Here is a 23036-nt window from a genome sequence, read left to right on the forward strand (position 1 = left end):
AACTTAAAGAAACAAGTGAATATTAATCAAGATGAGAGAATAGGGAGACGAATCATGTTGTTAAGTTACCAATGTTAATGTCTAATTGCTATCCTTCTCTTGAAGTGAATGACAGATTATAAATTACCCTAGCTCTTTTCAGATCTTCTAGGTTCTAAATCTCATGCTCTCTAATTAATCTCTTAATTAAACTAACATGAAATCAACATTAAGCAATAATCTAAATGTCACAAAGGCTATGTAAATACTTTCGTTTCACATCAAAACCTAGACTATCCAATTTTAGCATTCTCAATTCTCACTTTTCAGATTTCGAATTGAGATCATAAAACATGTAAAAGGTGATCAATCTTGCACATGGAAATTAAACACAAATATGAATAGTGTTCACAATCAAGATGGAGGAATGGCAATTATTCATTAACTAGGAAAAACTTAAACAACATTCATCATTCTCCCTAAAGAGGAGTTTAGTTCAAAACATCCATCATCAAATCCATAATTAACATTGAAACAGAAAATAGCATAGAAAAATTAAAGAGAAGAGAAAGAACTAGTTGAAGCAATTAATTCGGGTCGCCACAAGCCGCTCTTCTAGCCTCCTTCTTTGTTTCTAGGGTTCTAATTCTGAATAATCCCTAATTTTCATGAGCTCCCTCTATTTAAACCAAGTCTCATCTTTGAAATTCATGAAATTACGAAACTGCCCAAAAATCCCGTCTCTGGGTCCCCTTCGCGACGGGGTTAAACTTTGAAACTTCGAGATCTTCTCTGCCAGTTCCCGTCGCGACTGGCATATTCCCCGTCGCGACTGGAACAGGCAGCGACACCAATCTTGGTTTTTCTTCTCGATTCTTTCACCATTTTTCCTCAATTCTTGTACATACTTTCTTTAAATGCCCGAGGACCTGAAACCAAAGAATCAAGCGTAATATAGCCCTAAAACTAGAAACAAAGAGTGAAAACTAACCGAAAATATGACCCGAAACTTAGACTAATTTTAGCCTAACAACTAGTAGCTGGAGTATGACCAGTTGGACCGAGTATAGGCTGTTACTTGTCAATAGTACCGTCCCTATGAACGTTCAGGACTCAGTATCGTGTTGCACACGGCAGTTAGGGTTATGGTCAGGGGTATGGGCGTCTGATCATGACTCGGGATTTATGTATGATTATTATTATGCTTTTCTTACTGAGTCTGTTGACTCACAGTTCTATGTTTATGTCTAGGTAAGGGAAGGCTAAGGCTGATGGACCGTGAGCGAGCCAGTGAAGATTGTACATGTCGGGGCGGTTAGGCCTGGAGCGTACGATCCTCGAGACAGCAAGGCTATTTTTTTTGTAATTAGTCGCTAGGCGACAAGTATTTTGTATAGACAGTAAACTTTTGTAAATGGTTTTGTAATCGGGATCCCAAGTATTTTGTATAAATATTTTATAAGTTTAATTAAAAAGAAAAAATTTTAATTAATCACGTTTTCCATAAACCTCGTTGATTAGCAATGAGCTGCACAGTATGTTTAAAAATCACGTAATACGCCTATGCTAGTTAGGGTGTTATATTGACTCTCGCCTAAACGGGACACTGATATCAGTTTGTTAAAAACCTTGGAAATTATTTAGGATTGTATGTTTTAGTATTTTCACTTGTCATTCCTACTTGATATATGTTTAATAATTTCTGAATTGTGTATGAATTTATATTGAATCATGTTATTTTCTGTTATTAAGTTGTAGTTTGATTTCGAATCTTCATTGTTGGTCTAACATGGCTTGTTTGTCTAATGAGATAAATCCCTAGTGGATTTTCACCATTAGACATACATAATAGTGTTAGATCTCGAAAGATAAATATTGTATATGCGACATCTAGCTGTTCATCAATTGATGACACCTTATACTAGTATTTTTACGATATGAAACTAGAAGATTGTATAAATAAGATTACTTTGACATTCGCTAATCGAAGCATCGTTGGATTCTTATTTATAAACGAAATTATCCTAATTCCTCTTAGCTAATTCATTTCGAATTAGCTCAATAACATATCATTGGATGAATGGTCTATAAATCATTTCATGTCATTCTATATTTTCTCTTAAGAAATTAAATGATGGATATGATTATAATCCCGAAATTCTATTCCCAATTGATATAAATCCTCAATCTTAGAAATCTCCTACTTCTATGGGCAAATCTGACTTAGAATTTGTATTAGTAGTGGTGGTCCAAGATGGAATTACTCATTATATTTGGTATAAATTTAAGTCTTTGACTTTAATTTTAGATTCTAAATAAAAAATTTCTTATATTTCTAATTCCAGGATACAATACAGTTACACCTTGACAAGGGTTTAATATCCATCTTCTATTAATGGATTCAAACTGTATGGAATATGAGTTAGGTATTCTGTGACCAGGATCCACTTGCACTATTCTAAGAACTCTTTGATGTAACTAAACCTAAGTCATCAAAACGACACAACCACATTTTTTTTAATCTATGGCATTTGTATCTTGTTCATTGTAAATTTGACAAAATCAATCTCTGCAAAGAGTTAATATGCCTATATCCACTGAAAGTAGTTCATCTCATTCGCAGATGGATGTACATTCAGGGGTGGATATGAGTTTTTCGTTGTATTCTTAAAACGATAACTCTAGATATACCTTTTAGCAAGAAATTTGAAATGTTTGAAAAATTTCATTAATTTCTAGCAATGGTTAAAACCATTAAGGTAAGTGGTTAAAGATCTTGCGAACTGATAGGGGTGGAGAAATAGTTAGTAGATATGCAGTTCAAAAATCATTAATTTGATTTTTGAATTTTATCCAAACTTACCTCCCCAGAAATTTCGAGTTGCATGTTGATGATTAGTTACTAGTCGTTGCCTAATTCCTTCTATGGTAATACAATTTCAGAATGATGTAATGGTTGTATACTTAATGTAAATCATTACTAGATTCATGGATGACCTAATCAAAATCTTAAGAAAATCTAGGACTGTTAACCATGGTTTGTTAGCTGTTCTAAGTTATTAGGGGTGGACCATCCCATTGTCAATAGATAAGAAAGTGTTTGTTCAAACAAATACTACTTTTCTAAGAAAATGACTAAGTCTGAAAATCAAGTAGCAAATAAAGGAGATATCTAATTCTTGATTCCAAAAGTGTTCCATCATCTTACATATGATGATCCCACTGCCTCTGTTGTCTTGTCACAACCGAAGAGATCAATACCATTTAGTTTTCTTCGACATAATTCACTGTACCTTGTTGTAGTGGGAGAGTTTCTAGGAACTCACCTTCTTATGACTTGGGAGACACTAGTGATATAAATCCATTGTGAGTTTAAACAAGTAATGGATTGTCAAGAGAAGAAACTAAGAAGAAAAGCTAATAGAACTATGGTTTAATCCATTCACATGGAATAACCTAAAGTTTTCTATTACAAGAACATAAAAGAAAATTTTAGTTAATAAGTCTATTCTATGGACTTAACAAATTTCCTGTTCCTAGTATTATAGGTTTGAGTTTATCTAAACCTATGGCTTGTGGTATACCTGGAAATTACTTACTCTAATGCAAGCAGCTTACTTTAGTAAGATGCTGAAGCATTTTCTTTCTAATGGAAATCTATAGAAGCTTCACAACTTCTTAGGCATAGATTTTATTTATCTAAGGAAAAGTCTCAACTATTCTAGAAAAGATAAAGCCATGAAAGAATTTCTTAAATTAACAGTGAGAAGTCTTAGATATGCTTTAGTATGCCTTAGACCAGACACCTGCTGTTGAGCGGGAGTAATGAGTAGGTATCAGATTAATCCAAGAGAAGAAAATTGGAAGACAATCAAGTAAATCTTAAGATAAAGAAGAGGAACTATATGTTAGTCTATAAGGGTGTTTTTAAAACTCTTAGACTACACCATATCAGATTTCAAAATTTGCCTTTGTGCTAGAAAATCTTTCTGATAAAATGGTGATTACTCTGGGGGTGGAATAGTGATTTTGGAGAAGTGTAAAAACATATCTGAAGTCTCTAGGTCTACTAGAGAGGGACTGAATGTTAAGGTTGCAGGAAAGGTACTTATTCAGTCTAAGGAAAGTTCTATACATTTTTGGCATCATTCCCAATTGCCTTAAACTACTAGTGTTAATTTCCTGATTAACCAAAAGTAGTTGCCAAAGATATAGAATCCAGTATCCTAAGAGAGTAGACATATAGAGAGGAATTTCACATTATCAATGATTTTGTGATTAAAGGAAGAGTAATGGTGGAGAAAAGGTTGTGTTTAATTCAACCTTTCAGATCCTATTACGAGGAGTTTACTACTACTACACTTGATTTGTATATCAAGGTGTTGAGATTATTTGAAACACACTTTTTTTTTTATATTAGTGCAAGTGGGAGTTTGTTGGGTTTTATGCCCTAAATAAAACTCATTTCAATATAATCAGATTTACTTATTAATATAGATCAGAAATAACATTTAATGTTGCATGGTTCACATGATTATATGTACATAATGTATGAATTCGTCTGAAACCCTTTTCACATACTTGATCCTGTTTATTGTGCTATCAACACATTGGAAAGTAAACATGACTATGTGAATAAAGTTTCCTAGATTTATCAGACACAGGGTTTTACTGATATGATAATCTACAACAAGAGTTTACTTGCATTTGGAGAAATGCTATGCTCTTTCCAGAGCATTGGTTAAAGTAAAGCTCAGGTTGGATGCATGGAGTATGCATCGGAAGGGACCGATATTGAACTTTGACTTAGATTTATTAAACTTACCGTAATATCTATTCAAGTCAATATCGCCTAGTCGATCCTAGATCAAATGTTCTTAATCCTGTTATGATTAGGCTCAATCTTGAAAGGCTATTCGTGTTCTTTTATTTGTTAGTTAAGCCTACTTTTAGGTCAGGGTGATACGTACATTTTGGGAACACGGTAGTGCAATTGAGTGGGAGCGCTAGCATAAACATGGAATCTATAGCTTCTATCTGGCGAATAGTAAGCAAAGGATGATCTCCTTCGAGCTTGACCAAACGAACATAAATGGTGGAGTACTCATTTCACATAAGCTGAAATATCATTTATACGGGGTCAAGTGTTTTAAGGATAAAATACATAGTAGGGTGTTACGGTAATCTAATCCCTTTACAGTGTAGATCATTCATATAGAGGATCATTGATCACATTAGGATTATAACAATGGATAACTGATGATGCGTCTATATGGTGGAACATATAGAGCATTCTATTATACTGAGAGTGCAATTCTAAGTTCTATGCGTGGATTCAACGAAGAATTAATAAGTTAGTGAATTTTAGTGCTAAATTCTTGATCTACTTATTGGAAGCTCGGTTATATAGACTCATGGTCCCCGCACTAGTTGAGATAATATTGCTTGTAAGACTCATGTAATTGGTTTTGATTAATCAATTATAATTCTCAAATTAGACTATGTCTATTTGTGAATTTTTTCACTAAGTAAGGGCGAAATTGTAAAGAAAGAGTTTTAGGGGCATATTTTTTAATTATGATATTTTGTATGGTTCAATTGATAAATATGATAAATGACAATATTATTTAATAATTATTTATAGTTATTAAATAGTTAGAATTGGCATTTAAATGGTTGAATTTGAAAATTGGCGTTTTTGAGAAAATCAGATGCAGAATTGACAAAACTGCAAAATCCAAGTGAGGCCCATTACTGTACATGGCTGGCCACTTGGTTTAAATTTTTAAACTGATATTTTCATTATTTTAATGCCAAATAATTCAAACCTAACCCTAGTGGAATGCTATAAATAGATAGTGAAGGCTTCAGAAAAATTACACTTAAATTTTCTACTTTTTCATTCAGAAAAAACTGAGCCTTCTCTCTCCCTATCTTTGGCCGAACCCACTCTCTCTCTCTTCCTCATTGAGATTTCGAAATTCTTAGTGTATGAGTAGTGCCCACACACAGCAAGTGATACCTCAATCATAGTGAGGAAGATCGTGAAGAAAGACTTTCAGCAAGAAGGAGTTTCAGCATCAAAGATTCATAGAAAGAGATCCAGGTTCAGATATTGATAATGCTCTGCTACAGAAAGGAATCAAGGGCTAGATATCTGAACGGAAGGAATCATTATATTCCGCTGCACCCAATGTAAAGTTTCCTAAACTTTATATGTGTTTATTTCATCGTTTTAGAAAGTTCATATTTAGGGTGTTCATCAACATACTTGTGAGTAGATCTAAGATCCTGGTAAAATAATTTCCAACATAATCCTCGTTATTTGTATTGACTTAAGAACAAGGAAGAAGTTTCCTTTTCTTATAGCTCTTACAATAGTATCTCTGAATATATAATTCTTAGATAGCCTTAGCTTACAGCGTTTCGGCTTATAATTTTTCCGTCCTTTGCCCAGTGAACATTCCTCACTATTTATAGGGCTGGAAACTTGAGGAGGAAGAGTTTCCTCTCTCGTTACAATGCGCATAAAACAGAAAGATCGTGTGATCAATGCTGAATGCAAGGATCGTGGGATTGAGGCTGAATACACTGATAATGGGATCGTGTGTATGCCACATCCACGTAACTTGATCCTTGAGTTGTAGGGATTGAGCTGGTGACTCATGATGCGTTAAGCTAAATTTGCTAAGTGTTGATCATTCTACACGGCTCGTTAAGTATTCCATTCTCGATATGCCAGCGAGACATCCTGCTAGGCATATTGCAACGAACAGATGCTCCAAGTAGAGTCCACGTGTCACCATTCTCGTGATGCCACGTCAGAGTGCCAAATTTGGGATAACAATACTTAAAAGAACATAGAATCATATTAGGTAATTTTCTAGTAATTGAATGGTTTATGTATGCTAATTGGGACATGTGGAAAGTTGTTTGGAAAATTCTAGAACTTGTTTGCTTGCTATTTGAGGCGAAATAATAAATTATGCATGACTAGAAAAGTGGTTTAGGCAATTTTTGGATCAATTGTGCCTTTCAAGCCATCCCTGTAATTTTATCCTAGTTACCATTTTTGAGCCTTAACCTATTCTTTGTTTAACACATATTGAGCCTAAAAAGATAAACCCATGAATATCCACAATTTAACCCTAATCATACCATAAGTAGATCTTTAGTTTTGTGGAATTTGGATGGGAAATTTGTTGTAAGTGTGTGAAAAAAAGTGTGAAAATTGAGAGAATGTGAAAAATCTTAGATTGACAACAACTTGAAAAAAAAAACTGACAATCATTGTCAAATCTAGAAAAAAAAAAAAGATAAACATTAAGTGTTGCAATCTTGTTGGAAAAAATAATAATATCTCTCATGTAATTAAAAAAAGGGGTATTGGGATTGTGTGAAAAATATTTTGGGTGACATGATTGGAGAAGCTTATGGTATAGTAAAGCCTAAATGACCATTTCAACTATCTTTACCCTAAGCCTTACATTACAAGCCTAGAAAGACCTTCTGATTCTTAGTTGTGCATTAATCTATATTAGTGGAGAATAGTAAGTATTGCAAGCATATGAAACTTTGGGTTAGTGGACTGATGATTGTAATTGGCATGCATAAATTTGTTTAATTGTTAGTTAACTGCATTTTATGGTTTCATGAGCAAAATGAAAATAAATTGAAGTATGTCAAGGGTGTAATTGAACTGAAATTCTGGATTACATGCATAAGTGAATTTTTTTTCGTAATCATGTTATTGAAGCTAATTGAAATTACTCATGTTTTGAAGATTGACTTGTTTAATGTTTATTTAGTGTCTTACTCGAGGACGAGTAAAAGCTTAGTTTGGGGAAATTTGTTAGGTTATTTTTAGTATTAATTTTAGATTAAGTTTAGTATATTTTTAATTGAGTTTTAATCGTGTTTGGAGCATTTTTTTACGCTTGTTATCTTTTCTTTGTAAAGATTTAAAATAGAAGAAGATTAGAAAAATATCAGAGAAAAAGATGGGAAAAAAGATAAAAAATATCACACAAAAAGATGATATTTAAAATAGAGAAAATTGTGCAAGAAAATAAAGCTGCAACTTCAAGCCTGAATTAGACTATCTTCTGATTAGGTTTTGGAAAAAGTCAAAACATAAAAGTTCTATATCTCTCTTTTATCTTTCCGGAACATCTTGAATCATCCAATTCCAACAAATATCGAGAGAGTTATGGCCAAAATACTATCAGTCAACGCAGCAGAAAAAATATCTCGTTTGAGGTTTCCCAAAAATTTAAATCCGAATGGGAATTTAAACATGTGCGTTTTTTTCCATCTTTTTAGGTCTTCAATGCCTATATAAAGGGAAGAAGGGAGTTGATTTCAGCAAGCAATTTCAGAGAGAAATAAATTGAGAATACAGATGTGAATTGGAGAGATCAACTGCAATATTGGAGACAGTCTTCAGAGAGTTTTCAACATTCTTCTCTTCTCTATTTTCATCTCTTTTCTTGAAGTTAATATGTGTGATTGTGCTCTCAGCATGAGTAGTTAAACATTTAATTAGGGTTAGATGGAGATTGTTTAACATTATTTTATGGTTTTAATATGATTTATTTTCCCCATTAATTTCTATGTATTCTATTTCATTTGTGCTTAACTACTTTTAATTGTCTGATCACCAATTAACTGTCTATGATTTTGATGCGAGATCTGAGAAGTGAGTGTCAATTATGCTATAGTGAAATAGAACTGAATTTCAATATAGGACGAGCGTACCTATATAGTTTAGATAGCTTATAGGATTTCTAAGTTTAATGCCTGTTGCATGTTAAATTTATCACGAGAGTATAAAGTTTGCATGTAATTGAGGTTTATATATATGAGAAGACTATAAATTACCTTAGTAAACCTGCTATTGCATAGAAATTAACATTAGGAAAATAATCATATTAGGTCATAATCAATAGAAACGCAAAACAGCCGCTTAAACACCAACTGTTGTCCAAAATATACCAGCAGTTGCAAACAACAAATCAACAGCCGCATCCAATACACCTGATGCTCCCCAACTCCACCCAAAAGCAACCAAATCTGGTCGAGTTGTGGCCAAACCGCAACACCTTACTGACTATGTGTATCATACTTCTTCCACATCTCATCCCATTGAGCCTTTTCTATCATCTATCAAATTACAACCTCAATTTAGAGCTGCCATTTTAGCAACGTATTCTAAAGTGGAACTACAAAATTATGCTGAAGCATCTCAATTCAAACATTGGTTACTAGCAATGGACAGTGAGACCAAAGCTCTTGAGCAAAATAACACATGGATCATAACAGACTACCCCAGGCCACAAAGCAGTTGGCTGCAAATGGGTTTACAAAGTCAAGTACAATGAAGAAGGAGAAGTAGTTCGCTTTAAAGCTCGCCTAGTAGCCAAAGGCTACAACCAAAGGCAAGGCATCGACTATTCCCAAACTTATGCACCCGTAGCAAAATTCAACACTTTAAAAGTGTTCCTCGCTTTGGCTGCCATGAATAACTGGAATGTCCACCAATTGGACATCAATAATGCCTTCCTACATGGAGATCTCCATGAGGAGGTCTACATGAAAATCCCACCTGGCTATAAGGCACCTCCAAACACCGTTTGCAAACTCAACAAGAGCATTTATGGCCTCAAATAGGCTTCCCGCCAATGGTTTGACAAATTTAGTCAAACTCTTATTTCACATGCTTTCCAACAATCCCTATCGGATAACTCCTTGTTCATAAAAAATACCAACAACATCTTTATTCCTGTATTGGTATATGTTGATGACATCATCGTTGCTAGCAACAATGACATTGCTACTACTCATTTCAAACAGCATTTAGACACTCACTTCAAACTCAAAGATACGGGTACTTCGGTTCTTTCTTGGCCTTGAGATTGGCCGAAAGAAACAAGGGATATCCATCTCCTAAAGACCCTTCACACTTCAGCTATTCGCTGACACAGGATATCTATGATCCAAACCCGTGTCTACTCCTATGGAAACCAACCTAAAGTTGAGTAAAGACAAAGGGGATCCTCTCGGTGATCCTACCACATTTCGCAGCCTAATTGGCAAACTTATTTACCTCACCATAACAAGACCTGACATCACATATGTTTTCAATCACCTAAGTCAGTTTTTAACTTGCCCTAAAGTCCAACATCTCCATGCTGCTCATAGAATTCTCCAATACCTCAAGATAACACCTGGACAAGGCTTTTTTTTTCCATCAAACACATCTCCAAAACTGACAGCATACGCTGAAACTAGTCTTTCTCCATCAAATGTCCAAATATCTTTCTTTTCAAATGCCAATTAGGGTGGATGTCAAGATACACACTGCTCCATCTCGGGCTATTGCTTGTTCCTTGGTAGTTCTCTAGTTTCCTGGAAATCAAAAAAGCAGCGAGTTGTTTCCCGTTCTTCTGTAGAAGCTGAATATCGTGCCATGGCCAACGCAACCTGCGAACTAACATGGCTCCTTGCTCTCCTCAAAGACTTTGGCATTTCTCATTCATGTCCAGCAGTGTTTACTCGTGTTCTTCGCACAGAAACTACCTCTTCGACTCCTCTTAATAGCGCCTTGGTGAGTCGTAATACTTCTGCATCGGAAAAAAACTCTACTCCAAGTGGTTTCAAAGGAGGCAATTCACAAGGACCTGATAATCGAACACCAAATTCTGGAAGCATCATGTGCAACTATTGTAAGAAACCAGGCCACACCAAGTTTGAGTGTAGGAAGTTACAGTTTAAGAATCGACAACAACACTCTGCCAATATTGCAAGCACTAGTGATCCATCTGACAAATCGGTCCTTATTTCTGCTGATGAATTTGCCAAGTTCTCAAGGTATCAGGAAACACTTAAGTCTTCATCTTCTTCTGTCACTGCGATTGCTGATTCAGGTAACTCTAATGCATGCCTTCTTTCCAAATCCTCAAAATGGGTCATTGATTCTGGTGCCACAGATCATATGACAGGTAATTCCCGTCTCTTTTCCACTTTTCAGTCTCACAGTCCCACTTCTATTGTCACCTTAGCTGATGGGTCAACAGCTTCTGTTCTTGGATCTGGCACTATTGTTCCTACACCTATGCTATCTTTGTAATCAGTCTTACATTTACCTAATTTTTCCTTTAATTTGCTTTCTGTTAGTCAACTCACTCGTAATTTAAATTGTTTCATCTCATTCTTTCCTGATCATTGTTTGTTTCAGGATCCTATGACGAAGAAGATTATTGGTAAAGGACATGAATCTGGTGGCTTGTATGTTCTTGACCCACTTCCGCCAACCTCTATTGCTTGTTTGAGTGTTGCTTTCGCTTTTGAGGCTCATTGTCGTTTAGGTCATCCATCCCTTCCTTTGCTCAAGAAACTGTGTCCCCAATATAGTAGTTTATCTTCATTAGATTGTGAGTCATGTCAGTTTTCCAAACATCATCGTGTTAGTTTGAGTCCTCGCGTCAATAAACGTGCTAGTATTCCTTTTGAGTTAGTTCATTCTGATGTTTGGGGTCCTTCTCCTATTTTGTCTGAACCTGGATTCAAGTATTTTGTTACTTTTGTGGATGATTATTCTCGTGTAACTTGGTTATATTTAATGAAAAATCGTTCTGAGTTGTTTTCTATATTGTGTGCTTTTTGTGCTGAGATTCAAACTCAATTTAATGTACCTATTCGTACTTTGAGAAGTGATAATGCCAAAGAGTACACGCCTGCTCAATTTCAATCTTATATGACCTTTAATGGCATGCTTCATGAAACTTCTTGTGTTGATATGGCACCTCAAAATGGTGTTGCAGAACGTAAAAATAGACATCTTCTTGAAACTGCGCGTGCTCTCTTGTTTCAAATGAAAGTTCCTAAACCTTTTTGGGCCGATGCAGTTTCCACGGCATGCTTTCGTATTAATCGCATGCCATCCTCTATTCTTAATGGTGAAATTCCATTTAAAATTCTTTTTCCTAATAAGTCATTGTTTCCAGTTGCTCCGCGAGTATTTGGCAGTGTTTGTTTTGCTCGCAATGTCTGCCCATCTGTCACCAAATTAGACCCTAAGGCACTAAAGTGTGTCTTTCTTGGTTATTCTCGTCTTCAGAAAGGGTATAGGTGTTATTGTCCTGATCTCAACAAATATCTTGTTTCTATTGATGTTACCTTTGTAGAAAATACACCTTATTTTTCATCTTCCACTACTTCTACTAGTCAGGGGGAGGATGATGATTTGTTGGTTTATTCTGTCACATCCTATGCACCTAATACATGTTCTGGCGGGTCTCTTGTTCCTTCACCTGCCTCGGTCGTCATCCCCACAATGTCTACACCTCCACCCCCTCCTCCACCTCCTGTTTCATGTCCAGCATTTGCATCTTCGTCATCAGATCCAAAAATCCCAAATGATCTTCCCATTGCACTACGTAAAGGTAAACGCCAATGTACTTTTCCTATTTCTTCTTTTGTGTCTTATAATCCTCTCTCCTCTTCTTCTTGCTCTTTTATTGCTTCTCTTGATTCTATCACTATTCCTAAAACTGTTCGAGAAGCGATGTCTCATCCTGGTTGGCTTGCTGCAATGATAGAAGAGATGAATGCTTTGGTTGCGAATGGTACTTGGGTCTTGGTTGATTTACCTTCCGGAAAACAGGCCATTGGGTGCAAATGGGTGTTCACGGTTAAATTCAATCCAGACGGCACAATTGCTCGCTTAAAGGCCCGTCTTGTTGCCAAGGGTTATGCTCAAACCTATGGAGTTGAGTATTGCGTTACTTTTTCTCCTGTTGCTAAACTCACATCTGTTTGACTGTTCATTTCCATGCCAGCTACTCATCATTGGCCTTTGCATCAGCTTGATATTAAAAATGCTTTTCTTCATGGAGATCTTGAGGAGCAACCTCCTGGGTTTGTTGCTCAGGGGGAGTTAGGGCAAGTTTGTCATCTTCGCAAATCTTTATATGGATTGAAACAAAGCCCTCGTGCTTGGTTTGGTAAATTTAGTCAGGCTGTTGAGAAGTTTGGTTTGTTGAAAAGTAAGTCAGATCATTCTGTGTTTTATAAAAGATCAACTGCTGGTATCATTTTGTTAGTGGTGTATGTTGATGATATCGTTATTATTGGAAATGATACTGAAGGCATCTCATCCCTTAAGTCTTTCATTCACACCCAGTTTAACATGAAAGATTTAGGGGAGCTTAAGTATTTCTTGGGTATTGAAGTTACTCGGAGTAAACAAGGTATTTTTCTGTAATGCTCCGATGAATCCAGCTGTGCATCTTACACGTGTATGGGAAACCATTTGAAGATCCTGAGAAATATCGCAGGTTAGTTGGAAAGTTGAATTATCTAACTGTGACTCGTCCAGATATTGCATTCCCGGTTAGTGTCATAAGTCAGTTTATGTCTTCTCCAACAATTCATCATTGGACAGCATTAGAGCAAATTTTATGTTACTTGAAAGGAGCACCAAGACGAGGTATAATTTACAAAGATCATGGGCATACCCAGATTGAGTGTTTTTTTGATGCAGATTGGGCAGGCTCCAAAGTAGATAGACGATCTACTTCAGGATATTGTGTATTTGTTGGGGGCAATCTGGTCTCTTGGAAGAGTAAGAAACAAAATGTTGTATCTAGATCCAGTGCTGAATCAGAATATAGAGCTATGGCCCAGTCTGTGTGTGAGGTAATATGGATTTATCAGCTTTTGACTGAATTCGGGTTTAAGACTTCTATTCCAGCAAAATTATGGTGTGATAATCAAGCTGCTCTTCATATTGCCTCAAATCCAGTATTCCACGAGCGAACTAAGCACATTGAGATTGATTGTCATTTTGTTCGTGAGAAAATAAAACAAGGTCTGATCTCCACAGGATATGTGAAGACCGGAGAACAACTAGGAGATATTTTTACAAAGGCTTTGAATGGGGTGCGGGTTGATTATCTTTGTAACAAGTTGGGCATGATTAACATCTATGCTCTAGCTTGAGGGGGAGTGTTAGATATTAGTTGTATATTAGCTGTAAAAGAATTAGATATTTAGTAGATATTTAGTAGATATTTAGTCTCGTAGCTTTGTATATAAATTTGTACTATTCTATGAAATATACACATAATTCGAATCACTCTTTTCTACAAGATCAAATAGCTCTGATGTAAGTTACTACGGTAACAAACACATTTTCGATCAATAAATGAATAAAGATGTTAATTTTAAAATTCAAATTGAGTCAAAATTACTAACATGTTGTTAATTTACCATCCAGTAGTACAAAAGGTTCGGTCGAACCCAAAACCCCGAACAGACAAAAAAGCATACTTGCAAAAAACAAGTGACCAAGAGTCATAAGTCTGCTCGGTCACTTGGGGGGCACCTATACCTGTACAAAGCATTTGGTAAAGATAAAACAAACACAGTTGCATAATGATCATAAACAGAGGATGAAATTCATTAAAGATAACAAAAGCACGTAAAACCGGGATTAAAAGCTGCCCTGTCAGCCTGTTGTCTGAAAAATGAAAAATAATTCCAAGTTTAAAGACCGCTTGGTCAGTCACAATGTCTTAAAAAAAGGCCTTATGGCCAGACAGATAAAAAAAGAGAAAGATAAAAAGATAAGTGTTCAGACGGCTGGTGTCTCAGGCTCCTTGTACGGGTCTTCTGGGCCGGTAGGAGCTGGAGGATCTGTTGTCTCAGTAGGGGGCATGTCAACGTTCAGACCGGAAGTAGAAGTGGTTACCTCGGACTCTCCATAGGCCACTTGGGAAGCACAGTACTCGAGATACATATCTTTGGCACCGCCCAGGTAATCAAAATTCGCCTGAGGGTTAGCCTTCCAAAAGTCATAAAAAATCTCAAGATCGTCTGTCTCTAAGGCATTCACCTTCCCTTTGAGCCTCTCTACTTCAGCGTTAAGCTCCTCCTCCTTGAACTTCTTCTCTGCTTCCAACCTGCAGAAAACAGTTCGAAGAACCTGTTGGGTTTTGTGCCCTAAATAAAACCCATTTAAATATAATCAGATTTACTTATTAATAAAGATCAGAAATAATATTTTATGTTGCATGGTTCACATGATTTATTTCATGATTATATATATAATGTTTAAATTCTATTTAAGTCCAGAATATATGAATTTATTAATGATTATAGTGTTGTCAGCATAGTAAAATATAATCTTATATGTTAGAAAGTTTATTCCCTGATTTGTCAGTTCACTGGATTTAGACTGACATGATAATCAGCGATAGGTATTCTTACACCTTGGATAAGTGTTATGTCCTTTCCAGGGCATTGGCAAAGTTTACCAGTATCGGATGTATGGAGTATACATCGGCAGGGACCGATATTGAACTTTGATTAGATATATTAAAATTTACTGTAATATCTATTCAATTCAATATCACCCGTTGATCCTAGATCAAATGATCTTAATCCTAATATGGTTAGGTTTGATCTCAAGAGTACTATACATGTTCTTTGATTTGTGAGTTAAGCCTACTTTTGGGTCGGGGTGATACGTACATTTTGGGAACATGATAGTATAATTCAGTCGGAGCACTAACATAAATATGGAGTCTATAACTTCTATAGGAATTTAGAAGTGAAACGATGATATCCTTCGAGCTTGGCTAAACAGAGATAAATGGTGGAGATCTCATTTCACTTTGCTGAAATATCATTTATACGGAGCTGAGTGTTTTAAGGATAAAATACATTGAAGGTGTAACGGTAATTTTAGTGCCTATTCAATGTAGATCATCTATTAGATGGTCATTGATCAAATTAGGATTATAACAATGGATAACTAATGGTGTATCTATATCGTGGAACATATAGAGCGTTCTATATGACTGAGAGTGCAATTCTAAGTTCTAAGTGTGGATTTAATAAGGAATTAATAAGTTAGGGAATTTACTTGGTAATTTCAGTTCGACTTATTGGAAGCTCGGTCTATATAGGCCCATGGTCCCCATACTAGTTGAGACCATACTACTTGTAAGACTCAGTTAATTGATTTTGATTAATCAGTTATAATTCTAAAGTTAGACTATGTCTTGTTTATGAATTTTCACTATGTTTTGGCTTGATTGTGAAGAAATAGTGTTTTGGGGTTTATTTGTTAATTAAGAGACTTTATGGAGTCTAATTAATAAATATTATAAATGACAATTTTATTTGATAGTTATTTTAATTATTAAATAAATAGTTTGGCATTTATAAGGTTGAATTGGAAAATATGGTACTATTGAAAAGAAGAATAAGTGGTTAAAATAAAGTGGCAAAATTGTAACTAGGGATTGGCTCACTTAAGTGTACGGCCAAGTGTGATTTATTGCCCAATATTTTATTCTTTTTTAATCCATTTAATTCAACCCTAACCCTATTGAAGAATAATATAAAAGGAAGGTTATGGTCTCATTATCCAACTAATGCCTCCAAAGCTAATAACCTAGCTTTTGATGAGACCTCTTCCTTCTTCTTTCTTCTTCAAATTTTGAAAACACTATAGCCTATCTTCACAAATATTTTTCAGCCATTAGTGAATGAGTGAGTGCGCACACACATCAAGTGGTATCTCAATTATAGTGTGTAAGACTGTGAAGAATCCTAACAACAAAAAGGAGAATCAGCATCAAAGGAAGGAGAGAAAGAGATCCAGATTCAGATCTTGATAATGCTCTGCTACAAAAAGGAATCAAGGGCTAGAGATCTGAATGGAAGGAGTCATTATATTCCGCTGCACCCAATGTAAGGTTTACTAAACTTTATATGTGTTTATTTCATTATTTTAGAATTCATATTAGGTTGTTAATAAAACATACATGGTAGTAAATCTAGATCTTGGTAAAATATTTCCAACAGAACCTCCCTTTCTTCCTTGAGGTCGGTCACTTCTTTGGACAAGGAGGTCATGGCAGCCTCAAGTTGGTCAGATGCCTCTAAATCCTTGGTCAGCTTGGCCACTTTCTTCTCGGCAACAAGAAGCTTTTTGTTGACTTCACCTAGCTCCATTCATACGGCTCCAAGTTGAACCCTAGCTTCATCAGCATCCTTCCCGGCCAAGTCTACTTCTGCCCTCATGGTGTTGGATATGGCAGTATTCTTGGAAGCAGCAGACTTAGCTCGAGAATAAGTGTAAGTCATCTTCAGACCAGTCTGCAAAAAGAAAAAACGTTAGAATCTGAGTCAAGTAAAGAAGGATTAGAGGAAACTATTAGGACAGACTAACCCTCGTAAACTCCTTTAGGACTCCTCCCTTCAACTTAGCCTCACGCTTGAGTTGAATGATTTCATCCTCCTAATGAGCTCCCTCAGCCCGGCTAGCACCGGATTTCCTCTTTTTCTCCTTTAGAGGCTGAGGGATGAAATCCTTTGGGTAGAGCCCTACTCCACAAAGTTGTCCTCAGAGTCAACAAAGTGATATTCCAGGTAGCACCCGACAGCTCAGCAAGCCTTTGAGCTCTATCCCTAAGAGCAAGTGTGAAGGGTGGGCGGTGATATATAGGGATATGTTGGAACCGAGTGTAGGTGGTGCCCATGTTGGGTTTTATGCCCTAAATAAAACTCATTTCATATAATCAGATTTACTTATTAATAAAGATCAGAAATAACATTTTATGTTGCATGGTTCACATGATTTATTTCATGATTATAGGTATATAATGTATGAATTCTTTTTAAGTCCAGAACATATGAGTTGGTTAAAGATTATAGTGTTGTCAGCATAGTGGAATATAATCTTAATTATATGTTCAAAAGTTTATTCCCTGATTTGTGAGAACACTGGATTTAGACTGACATGGTATAATCAGCGATAGGTATTCTTACACCTTGGAAAACTGTTATGTCCTTTCCAGGACATTGGCAAAGTTTACCAGTATCGGATGTATGGAGTATACATCGGAAGGGACCGATATTGAACTTTGATTAGACATATTAAAACTTACCGTAATATCTATTCAATTCAATATCACTTGTTGATCCTAGATCAAATGATCTCAATCCTGATATGGTTAGGCTCAATCTCAAGAGTGTTATTCGTGTTCTTTGATTTGTTAAGTTAAGCCTACTTTTGGGTCAGGGTGATACTTACATTTTGGGAACACGGTAGTGCAATTGAGTGGGAGCGCTAACATAAATATGGAATCTATAGCTTCTATTTGGAAAATAGAAAGTAAAGGATGATTTCCTTCGAGCTTAACCAAACGAAGATAAATGGTGGAGATCTCATTTCACTTAGGTGAAATATCATTTATACAGGGTTAAGTGTCTTAAGGATAAAATACATTGAAGGTGTAGCGGTAACAGTAGTGCCTTTTCAATGTAGATCATCTATATAAAGGATCATTGATCACATTAGGGTTATAACAATGGATAACTAATGACGTGTCTATATCGTGGAACATATAGAACGTTCTATATGACTGAGAGTGCAATTCCAAGTTCTAAGTGTGGATTCAATGAGGAATTAATAAGTTAGGGAATTTACTTGGTAAATTCGGTTCGACTTATTGGAAGCTCGGTTATATAGACACATGGTCCCCATACTAGTTGAGACCATACTGCTTGTAAGACTCAATTAATTGATTTTAATTAATCAATTATAATTCTAAAAGTTAGACTATGTCTACTTTATGAATTCTCACAGTTTAAGGATGAAATTGTAAAGAAAAGGGTTTCTAGGTTTAATTATTAATTGAGAGACTTTGCATGTCTAATTAATAATTATTTTAAATGACAATATTATTTAATAATCTATTTTAGTTATTAAATAATTAGTTTTGGCATTTAAATGATTAGACTTGGAAAAATGGCATTTTTGGAGAAATAGAAATAAAATTGAGGAAACTGCAAAATCCAAGTGAGGCCCATTTCACCCTATGGCCGGCCACATGGTTTACTTGTTTCCCAATTATTATTTTCAATTTTAATTGTCATGTAATTGCTAATCAAAGCCTAGCAATAATAGGAAAGTGGTGGATCACACTAAATAAGGCAGTTAATCAATTACACAATAAAAGAGGAAACTGTTTATTTGGAAAGTTGTGCTCTCCCTTTTCCCTATATAAAGCAACCCTTGTTCTCTTCTCTCGCATGTCTTTTTATGCAAAAATAAGCCACGAAATTCAAGAGAGAAAAAGAGAGAAAATTTTGAAATCCTTGTGAGATGAGTAGTGCCCACACACATCAAGTGGTATCTCAATCATAGTATGTAAGACTATGGAATTTCTGCATCAAAGAAGGAGAAAAGAAGATCCAGGTTCAGATCTTGGTGATGCTCTGCTACAAAAAGGAATCAAGGGCTAGAGATCTGAACGGAAGGAGTCATATTATTCCGCTGCACCCACTGTAAGGTTTTCTAACTTTATATGTGTTTATTTTCATTGTTTTAGAATTCATATTAGGTTGTTAATTCAACATACTTGTTAGTAAATCTAGATCCTGGTAAAATAATTTCTAACAGCCCATGCCATCCACCATGTAATACTCGTCAACAAGATGTCCAATTTTGCTAATGGCCTTGTCCCCGGTGCCTGTCAACCACTTGTAGTCTGGCTGAGAGAAGTAGAAGTACCCCAACCTACCTTGCTTGGGAGTAGACTTCAAGTCAAAAAACCAGCTAACCTCATGGGGAGAGGGCATATCCCACTTCTGGGAGGCGTAGAGAATGAACAGGGCAGACAGATACTTGATGCCCTTGGGAGTGAATTGGGTCAGACATAGACGGAAGAAGTCTGCCACCTCCCTAAAGTACGGGTGCAAAGGCAGCAATCCCCCTTGTTTAGCATGAGCACCAGACCAGGCACACATCCCCCTCTCAGGGTTTGTGGCTTGATTGTTATAGGCGGGAATGTAACAGTCTAACTCGCCCAAATAGCCGCCTTGGTCGAGATCCCGTAAACGTGCCTCAGTGACCTTGGACGGAGGGCTCACCCACCTAGCGCCTAAAGTACCCTGCCTCCTCTAGGGAACCGGGGCAGTAAGTTCCTCAATGACGTAATCCACGCCCTCGACCAAGACATCACCGTCAGCGTCAAATGGCTCCCCATCCTCATTATATCCCCCAAAGTTTGGGGGTGCAGCCTCCTCCTCTTCCTCCTGCTCGGAAGGACTACCAGGACGAATATCGCCTTATTCCTCTATCTCCTGGACCTCAGCGTCCCCTTCATGATCCCCATCCTCCTACACGGGTGGATCCTGTTTGGCATTGGGCAAGGTGGCGTGCTGGGCCACGTGAGGATCAAACACGTCGACTTTACGCATTTTCTGTTTAATACGAGCCATCATCCTTTGGCTGGACGGGAAAATCGAATCAAAATGTCTGTCGTTTGAAGAGGGTGGACTAGAACAAAGACGAGAATGATCCTCGTACAAAAGTTGAAGAAGGTCCTGGTCGATTTGGTGTTTGCTTCCCCAAAACTCACCTGGGTTCATCTACCAAAGACAACACGCGAGATGAGTGTTTGGTCAGGATATCGAACATTAAACAGGCAAATATGTCGACCAGGAGTACTCAACAGATCAAAGAATGAAAATATTCGACAAAAAGTCAAAACTCAGAAGTTCAAAATTTTCATGAGTTAGGGCAAAAATTTCATGAAGCTTAGAATAAGCAAGATGAAAGATAGGGTTTGTGCAGTTCAAAAAGCAAGCATTATGAACGATGGAGTTGCATGAATCGTTACAAAGAAAAATCGCAGAGTTTCTAAACCTAGGGTTTTCTACATATCATCTACAACAAAGTTAAAGTTGCATTCAGAAAGTAAATGTGCAAAGTAAAAGAAATCGAGAACTTACTCAAGGATCGAACGTCTGGGTTCAGGTTACACAAAGCTGAACGACAGTTCCCGTGAAATTTTTTCGGCAAACTTGAAGCTAAAAACCTCTCTTTTTGCTCTGAACTTGCTTAACAAAGAAGGTTGGTGAAAATGAGTTTGTGAACAAATGCTCAATGGTATTTATAGTCAAACAGTGAAAAGGGGTAATCATTTCAGAAACCTCAGACGCCTCGGTTCCCCCAAAAGTGAATATGGGAAATCAAAAGCAATCAAGTGCAACCGTCAAACGTGGTGAGAGAAAATCAAATTTTGAAGCATTAATTGCGTCAAAGCATTTATTAGCCGAAAATCGAAGGGACACCCAGTCAGCCTCACATCGAGTCGCGAATAGATGCGCCTGACACTCATCAAATGCAAAGACTGCTCAGATGAAGTCTATACGCAACTTTGGAAGTCCCGTACAGACTTGGGGGGCAAATGTTATCCCAATTTTTGCACTCTAACGTGGCATCACTCGATGGTGACACGTGGAATCGACTCGGGGTATCTGCTCGTAAGACATAGGCCGAATAAGACACCTCATACATTCGCTCGGACGAAGTCCTCTAGACCGAGTAATGGGCAATCTGTGCAGAACGCCAACACTTAGCGAATTCAGCTTTCGCATCGTGAGTCATCAAGGAAATCCCTATAACTTTGGGATCAGATTACAGAGATATGGCAAGCTGTCCAAATCCCATGATCAGTGTATTTTGTATTTACTATGCAATCTTTCTGCTTATATCAATTGTAGCCTGAAGGGAAATACTTCCTCTCCAAGCTTATAGCCCTATAAATAGTGATTCATATTCACTGGGCAAAGGGTCGAGAGATTTTGTCTAATAATTCATATTTAGAGATACTGTTGTAAGAGCTCTAAGGAAAGGAACTATTCTCCTTATTCTTAAGTCAATACAAATAACAAGGATTAGGCTATTACCGAACTGCTCGGGGCTAAACCTCTATAAAATTCTTGTGTCTTTATGTGCTTTACAATATTTCAATCGTATTAAACTACTTGTCGCTTATATAAATTAGACTCACTGTTGTTGGCTAGAAGTGAGGTCAACACTATGCAATCCCACACCGCCTGGGGATGGTCAAGTATGATGCTTTTGAGACTGTGTAGGTATGGGACTATACAATTAAAGAGGGCTTAAATTGATTGATTGGTACTGCCTATATCAATAAGGTACATTTTGTTTTTTCTGTAGCCCATCACGAAAGTACTCCACGGTTAAGCGCGCTTGACCTGGGGTAATTTTAAGATGGGTGACATCTTGGGATGTTTTCCTAGGAAGTGTGCGAGTGAGGACAAATCACGCTGTAAACACTCGTGTAGGTTTGTAGGGTTAGTTGTCATTTTAGGAAGTAGCCAGAGTAACGTACCCGTGTATAAGAGACATCATTTCGTGGGTGTAAAGGTCCAATGGAGGCTTAAAGCGGGGATGTTACATGGTGTTTCTCCCCCATGCTTATGTAAAAACTGCGTCTTTACAAGAGTTTTGTCCAAATGACTAATGTGTGCAACAACTCGACCAGAACTTGCAAGTTCTATGCTGTCAGTACATGAATGCTCGATATGCGACCGATATAGTCGTAATCGTTCCATGAATTAATAAGAATCTATAGAGGTTCGTGCATCGATAGGAACGCCGAGAGGTTCATGCATTTATTTGAACCCTGCGAGGTTCATACATGAATGCATTATACGCATAGTCTTAGGTGTTTCACGAATTAGTAAGAACCTCGAGAGGTTCATGTGTTTATTTGAACTCCACGAGGTTCATACTTGAATGCCCAATACCGACACGTATAGTCGCAAGCTTTTTGTCGATTAAGAAGAATCCCGAGAGGTTCATACATCAAAGCAAACCCTGAGAAGTTCGTGAATTAATCGAACCCCGTGAGGTTCATACTTCGATACGAACCCAAGAGGTTCATACATCGATAAGAAACCCTATGAGGTTCACATAATACAACGCTATTCGGATAAATTTTCCCTCCTCCGTTAGAAAGACTTCATTATAGAGAACTCACGGTATCGAAAATGACTCGTAATATTATAGGACTCGCACTATCAAAAGGACCTCGTAATATTAACTGAAAGAGATCTCACTATATCAAGGAAAGTACACATATTTAATGAAACTGCAATATCAATAGGAAAATGCTTGAACACATCGATAAATAGAAATTAATGGTCAAGCATATTCAAGTGTCATT

Source organism: Cannabis sativa, chromosome 7, assembly GCF_029168945.1.
Source record: "Cannabis sativa cultivar Pink pepper isolate KNU-18-1 chromosome 7, ASM2916894v1, whole genome shotgun sequence".
Taxonomy (NCBI): Eukaryota; Viridiplantae; Streptophyta; class Magnoliopsida; order Rosales; family Cannabaceae; genus Cannabis; species Cannabis sativa.